The sequence below is a fragment of the Hyla sarda genome, unplaced genomic scaffold, assembly GCF_029499605.1.
Source record: "Hyla sarda isolate aHylSar1 unplaced genomic scaffold, aHylSar1.hap1 scaffold_1558, whole genome shotgun sequence".
NCBI classification, from domain to species: Eukaryota; Metazoa; Chordata; class Amphibia; order Anura; family Hylidae; genus Hyla; species Hyla sarda.
In genome coordinates this window covers 58707-66270 of record NW_026608194.1, presented here as the reverse complement: position 1 = coordinate 66270, position 7564 = coordinate 58707, and positions in this window count along the sequence as shown.

Genomic DNA, 7564 nt, shown 5'->3' with positions numbered 1-7564 from the left:
GAGCCCTGCTTGTCCTTAGTGTACTGAGCCCTGCTTGTCCTCAGTGTACAGAGCCCTGCTTGTCCTCATGGTACAGAGCCCTGCTTGTCCTCAGTGCACAGAGCCCTGCTTGTCTTCAGTGTACAGAGCCCTCCTTGTCCTCAGTGTACAGAGCTCTGCTTGTCCTCAGTGTACAGAGCCCTGCTTGTCCTCCATGCACAGAGCCCTGTTTGTCCTCAGTGTACAGAGCCCTGCTTGTCCTCGGTATACAGAGCCCTGCTTGTCCTCAGTGTACAGAGCCCTGCTTGTCCTCAGTGTACAGAGCTCTGCTTGTCCTCAGTGTACAGAGCCCTGCTTGTCCTCAGTGCATAGAGCCCTGCTTGTCCTCAGTGCACAGAGCCCTGCTTGTCCTCAGTGCACAGAGCCCTGCTTGTCCTCAGTGTACAGAACCCTGCTTGTCCTCAGTGTACAGAGCCTTGCTTGTCCTCAGTGCACAGAGCCCTGCTTGTCCTAGGTGCAGAGAGCCCTGCATGTCCTCAGTGTACAGAGCCCTGCTTGTCCTTAGTGTACTGACCCTGCTTGTCCTCAGTGTACAGAGCCCTGCTTGTCCTCAGTGTACAGAGCCCTGCTTGTCCTCAGTGTACAGAGCCCTGCTTGTCCTCAGTGTACAGAGCCCTGCTTGTCCTCAGTGTACAGAGCCCTGCTTGTCCTCAGTGTACAGAGCGCTGCTTGCCCTCAGTGTACAGAGTCCTGCTTGTCCTCAGTGTACAGAGCCCTCCTTGTCCTCAGTGCACAGAGCCCTGCTTGTCCTCAGTGTACAGTGCCCTGCTTGTCCTCAGGGTACAGAGCCCTGCTTCTCCTCAGTGTACAGAGCCCTGCTAGTCCTCAGTGTACAGAGCCCTGCTTGTCCACCCTCACTTCCTGTATTTGTACTCCTCATAGAGACACACAGGCAATAGCTGCAGGGAAAAAACATACATATTTTTTAACCAATGTTTATTACAAATATACATATAATGACATTATCCATATGATATAAAAAGTTATTGTTGACGACAGGTACCCTTAAAGTGAAGAAGGGCTTTAGCAGCTTAGAGGTTACCTTGGGTTCCTTTGTAACCTTACTGATTATTAAACTCCTTGTTCTAGGTTTGCTCTTTGTTGGCTGAGCACTCCTGGGGAGGGTAATAAAGCAACCGGCTCAGCTTTCATATCTTAAGTTCTGATTGGTTCTGGCTGTGATTGGTTGTTGTGGGCAAAACCAGATAGTTTTGGTTTCAGACAGATTGATAAATCGGGGCTAATCAGTCTGACTGCGGATTGATGGAGTCAAAATTATTTAGAGATGGGTTTATAACCATTTCCAGCCTGATGAGCATCACCAAGTCTTCTTCTAAGGTCCCCAAAAATCTATTTGGTTTGTGCCATGATACACTTCACAAACGTGTTTAGACTATGTTAAGACTTGATTCCGCTCCATCACCAATCCACACCTGATTGCCATCCCATATCTGTTAATCCTAAAGGTTCACATACGTTTGTCAAAAATGTGGTATTGGATCATTTGCCTAAAAATAGACCAAATCTGATATTTGGTTCCCTTTATCTACGTTTGGGACTTTTGTGAAAATCTGATATTTTAGGTGGAATTTATGTAAAAAAAAAAAAAAACTCTAAAGGTTTCACAAACTTTCATGCTTTAAAGGGGTATTCCAGGAAAAAAAAACTTTTTTATTTTATATCAACTGGCTCCAGAAAGTTGAGTTGTTCTTTTCTGTCTGGCAACAGTGTTCTCTGCTGACATCTCTGCTTGTCTCGGAAACTGCACAGAGTAGAAGAGGTTTTCTATAGGGATTTGCTTCTACTCTGGACAGCTCCCGAGACAGGTGTCATCAGAGAGCACTTAGACAAAAAAGAGCTCACCTTCAGCAGCTCATCAGTACTGAAAGGATTAAGATTTTTTAATAGAAGTAATTTACATATCTGTTTAACTTTCTGGAGCCAGTTGATATATATATAAAAAAAATTTTTTTTCCTGGATAACCCCTTTAAGTTTGTTTTCCAGTTGGTTGAAAGAAAGACTATCCACAATGAGTATTATGAACATATACACTCCATCTACATGATACACCAACAGATTTTGCATTTATATATGCTGGTGGGGGAGGTTTAACTGCAAAATGTTCTTTATCTTATTAATAACATTAAAGGTAAGTCCACCTCTATCAACCAGGTCTTATTTTTCCAATACATCTAAAATAAAATATGAAGTTTCCTATACTAAATATCGCCTACCGTTTTGTGTTGACATTTCCAAAGCAAACCTGTGTGCCTCCATGGTTACAGACTACAAACCATCCCAGTGTAGTCAGAATGTGTAATTATACTCCTTTTTATCTCTCCCCTTGTACTTCATAAAATGCATTTAAAAGGTTAGCAAAAATAACAGGGATCTGTCGTCGCATGCAATGGAGGTACATGGCCAGCATAGGAGTTGCACACACAGGATAGGTAGATATTTGGATGACAGATGTGTGACTATTTCCTCATATTGTACAATTCCAGTTTGGCCGCAGCATATCAGTTTTCAGAAAAATTACTCTGAGGTGTCATTGGATGGCTGATGGCTCCCTGTTCTAGAATATGTTGTATGAACTTCATACGCTTCAGGAGGTGTTAGCTACATATAAAAAGTTTCAAAAGTAAATAAACAAATCTTAATATGTGCAGCATTTTCTAATATATTTATATATATATGGCGGTGGGCTGTAACATTAAAACCACTGACAAGAGAATTGCACAGCATCGACCATCTCATTATAATGGTCATAGAGTGGTATATATCAGGCAGTAAGTGAACAGCAAGTTCTTGTTAGTGTCTGTGTTAGAAGCATGAGAAATGGACAAGTGTAAGGGCCAAATTGTGTTGGCAACACAACTGGGTCAGAGCCTCTCCAAAACTGCAGGTCTTATGAGTTGTTCCCAGGATGCAGTGGCTAAGATCTGTCAAAATTTGCAGATGAAGATAGGACAGTCCACTCCTCTAGTGGCACCCAGGGCATGTGCCATATCTGCATGCTCTAGATACACCACTGGTTTAAAAACTAGAATGATTCACAGTTGGGATGGGGTTTTTGGGGTTGTACTCATCCTTCTTATTCCTCCAAAAACGGTGAGTGGAGTTTACACCAAAAAGCTCTATTTTTGTCTCATTAGACCACATGACCTTCTCCCATTCCTCCTCTGGATTATCCAGATGGTCATTGGCAAACTTCAGAAGGCCTAGACATGCGCTGGCTTGAGCAGGGGGACCTTGTGGGCACTGCATGATTTTAATCCATGACGGTATAGTGTGTTACTAATGGTTTTCTTGTAGACTGTGGTCCCAGCTCTCCTCAGGTCCTTGACCAGGTCCTGCTGTGTAGTTCTGGGCTGATCCCTCACCTTCTTCATCATCATTCATGCCCCATGAGGGGAGACCTTACATGGAGTCCCAGACCAAGGGAGATTGATCGTCATTTTGAACTTCTTCAATTCTCTAATAATTGCGCCAACAGTTGTTGCCTTCTTACAAAGCTGCTTGCCTATTGTCCTGTAGCCCATCCCAGCCTTGTGCAGGACTACAATTTTATCCCTGATGTCCTTATACAGCTCTCTGCTCTTGGCCATTGTGTAGAGGTTGGAGTCTGTTTGTTTGAGCGTATGGACAGGTGTCTTTTATACAGGTAACAAGTTCAAACAGGTGCAGTTAATACAGGTAATGAGTGGAGAACAGGAGGGTTTCTTAACCACTTAAGGACCAAGGACGTACCGGTACGTCCTTGGTCCTGCTCTCCTGATATAACGCGGGACCCGCCTCTAATAGCGCGCAGCGGCTAAAAGTGAAAGTGAAAGTTGCCGGCTAGCTCAGTCGGGCTGTTCGGGATAGCCGCGGCTAATCGCGGCATCCCGAACAGCTGATAGGACAGCGGGAGGGCCCCTACCTGCCTCCTCGCTGTCCGATCGCCGAATGACTGCTCAGTGCCTGAGAACCAGGCATGAGCAGTCATGCGGCAGAATCGTTGATCACTGGTTTCTTATGAGAAACCAGTGATCAGCATAGGAGATCAGTGTGTGCAGTGTTATAGGTCCCTATGGGACCTATAACACTGCAAAAAAAAAGTGAAAAAAAAAAGTGAATAAAGATCATTTAACTCCTCCCCTATTAAAAGTTTGAATCACCCCCCTTTTCCAATAAAAAAAAAACACAGTGTAAATAAAAATAAAAATAAACATATATGGTATCACCGCGTGCGGAAATGTCCGAATTATAAAAATATATCATTAATTAAACCGCTCGGTCAATGGCATGCGTGCAAAAAAATTCCAAAGTCCAAAATAGTGCATTTTTGGTCTATCAATGCAACAATGGTACCGTTAAAAACTTCAGATTACGGCGCTAAAAATGAGCCCTCATACCGCCCCATACATGGAAAAATAAAAAAGTTATAGGGGTCAGAAGTGCGACAAAATCAAACCTATATAAGTAGGGTATCATTTTAATCGTATGGACCTACAGAATAAAGATAAGGTGTCATTTTTACCGAAAAATGTACTACGTAGAAACGGAAGCCCCCAAAAGTTACAAAACTGCGTTTTTTTTTTCAATTTTGTCGCACAATGATTTTTTTTTCGTTTCACCGTAGATTTTTGGGCAAAATGACTGACGTCATTACAAAGTAGAATTGGTGCCGCAAAAAATAAGCCATCATATGGATTTTTAGGTGCAAAATTGAAAGAGTTATGATTTTTTAAAGGCAAGGAGCAAAAAACGAAAATGCAAAAACGGAAAACCCCCCTGTCCTTAACCCCTTCCCGCTATTGGACGTATGCATACGTCCAGGCGAATTACACGTTCGCGCAAATGGACGTATGCATACGTCCAAGCGATCTCCTGCGCTGCCGCTGGCAGCGCAGGAGATCGCGGGTGGGACTCAGCTGTCAATCACAGCCGGAGTCCCACCGCAGCTACCGGGGCCGCGATCGCGCCGGTCCCGGCAGCATTAACCCCATAGATGCCGTGATCAGTTCTGATCACGGCATCTACGGTGTTTGCAGGGGGAGCGCTCTCCCCCTGCCCATCAATCGCGGCGCCGCGATAAAATAAGGGGGATCGGGGGTGTCCAAGACACCCTCGATCCCCCTAGAAGAGATAGGAGTGAGGTGGCAGGTTTGCCACCCCTCCTATCCCTGCTATTGATCGGCGGAGCGGCCGACCAATAGCAGACTGGGGGCGGGGGGGTTAAAGTTCGGTTCCCCCCGCTATGCCCACCCATGGGTGTCCGGGCACAGCGGGGGGAACCGTGTAATAGTGGCGGCGGCGGCAGCGGCGGTCACTTACCCGGCGGCGGAGGCTGTGATCACGGCGGCGGTGGAGGTAAGTATGACGCCGCGTGTCCAGAGTCTGTTGCCTAGCAACATCTGTAGGGCGACAGTTTAGAGAGTGGTCTCTAAACTGTCGCCCTCCAGATGTTGCAAAACTACAACTCCCACCATGCCTTGACAGCTGTTTGCTGTGTTGGCATGCTGGGAGTTGTAGTTTTGCAAGATTTAGAGGGGTTCAGGCTGGAGATCACTGACAGTGGTCTCTAAACTGTAGCCCTCCAGATATTACAAAACTGCAACTCCCAGCATGCCCAGACAGCAGTTTGCTGTCTTAGCATGCTGAGATTTGTAGTTTTGCAACATCTGGAGGGCCACAGTTTAGAGACCACTGTCAGTGATCTCCAGCCTGAACCCCTCTAAATCTTGCAAAACTACAACTCCCAGCATTCAGGAACAGCAAATGGCTCTCTCAGCATGCTGGGAGTTGTACTTGCGTGCCTCCAGCTGTTGCATAACTACATCTCCCAGCATTCCCTTTGGCAATCAGTACATGCTGAAAGTTGTAGTTCTGCAACAGCTGGAGGCACACTGGTTGGGAAATACCGAGTTAGGTAATAGGTTCTATTATCTAACTCAGTATTTTCCAACCAGTGTGCCTCCAGCTGTTGCAAAACTACAACTCCCAGCATGCACGTTCTGTCAGTGCATGCTGGGAGTTGTAGTTCCCCCCCCCCCCTCCCATGTGAATGTACAGGTTACATTTACACTGGCGACGGATTACAGTGAGTTCCCTGCTTCAAGTTTGAGCTGCAGCCGCAGCTCAAACTCCTAGCGGGAGACTCAGTGTAATCCGCCGTCAGTGTGAATGTAACCTAAAAACACTACACTACACTAACATAAAATAAAGAGTAAAACACTAGATATACACACGTACACTGCCCCCCCACCCCCCCTTCCCCCCCAATAAAAATGAAAAACGTATCCTACAGCAGTGTTTCCAAAATGGAGCCTCCAGCTGTTGCAAAACAAAAACTCCCAGCATTTCCGGACAGCCATTGACTGTCCAAGCATGCTGGGAGTTTAGCAACAGCTGGATGCACCCTGTTTGAGAATCACTGGTGTAGAATACCCCTATGTCCACCCCTATGCAAATCCCTAATTTAGGCCTCAAATGCACATGGCGCTCTCACTTTGGAGCCCTGTCGTATTTCAAGGCAACAGTTTAGGGCCACATATGGGGTATTTCCGTACTCGGGAGAAATTGCCTAACAAATTTTGGGGGGCTTTTTCTCCTTTTACCCCTTATGAAAAGGTAAAGTTGGGGTCTACACCAGCATGTTAGTGTAAAAAAAAAACATTTTTGTACACTAACATACTGGTGTTGCCCCATACTTTAAAATTTCACAAGCGGTAAAAGAAAAAAAGCCTCCAAAATTTGTAACACAATTTCTCCTGAGGACGGAGATACCCCATATGTGGACGCAAAGTGTTCTGGGGGCGCACAACAAGGCTCAGAAGGGAGAGTGCACCATGTAAATTTGAGGTCTAAATTGGTGATTTGCACAGGGGTGGCTGATTTTACAGCGGTTCTGACATAAGTGCAAAACAATAAATATCCACATGTGACCCCATTTTGGAAACTACACCCCTCACGGAATGTAACAAGGGGTACAGTGAGCATTTACACCCCACAGGTGTCTGACAGATCTTTGAAACAGGGGTCTGTGAAAATGAAAAATAAAATTTTTAATTTGCACAGCCCACTGTTCCAAAGATCCGTCAAATGCCAGTGGGGTGTAAATTCTCCCTGCACCCCTTATTACCTTCCGTGAGGGGTGTAGTTTTAAAAATGGGGTCACATGTGGGGGGGTCCACTGTTCTGGCACCACGGGGGGGCTTTGGAAATGCACATGGCCAAATTCTCTCTCCAAAAGCTCAATGATGCTCCTTCTCTTCTGAGGATTGTAATTCGCCCCCAGTGCACTTCACGTCCACTTATTGGGTATTTCCATACTCAGAAGAGATGGGGTTACAAATTTTGGGGGGTATTTTCTGCTATTATCCCTTGTAAAAATGTAAAATTTGGGGGAAAACAAGCATTTTAGTGTAAAAAAATGCAAAAGTCGTGAAACACCTGTGGGGTATTAAGGTTCACTTTACCCCTTGTTACGTTCCCCAAGGGGTCTAGTTTCCAAAATGGTATGCCATGTGGGTTTTTTTT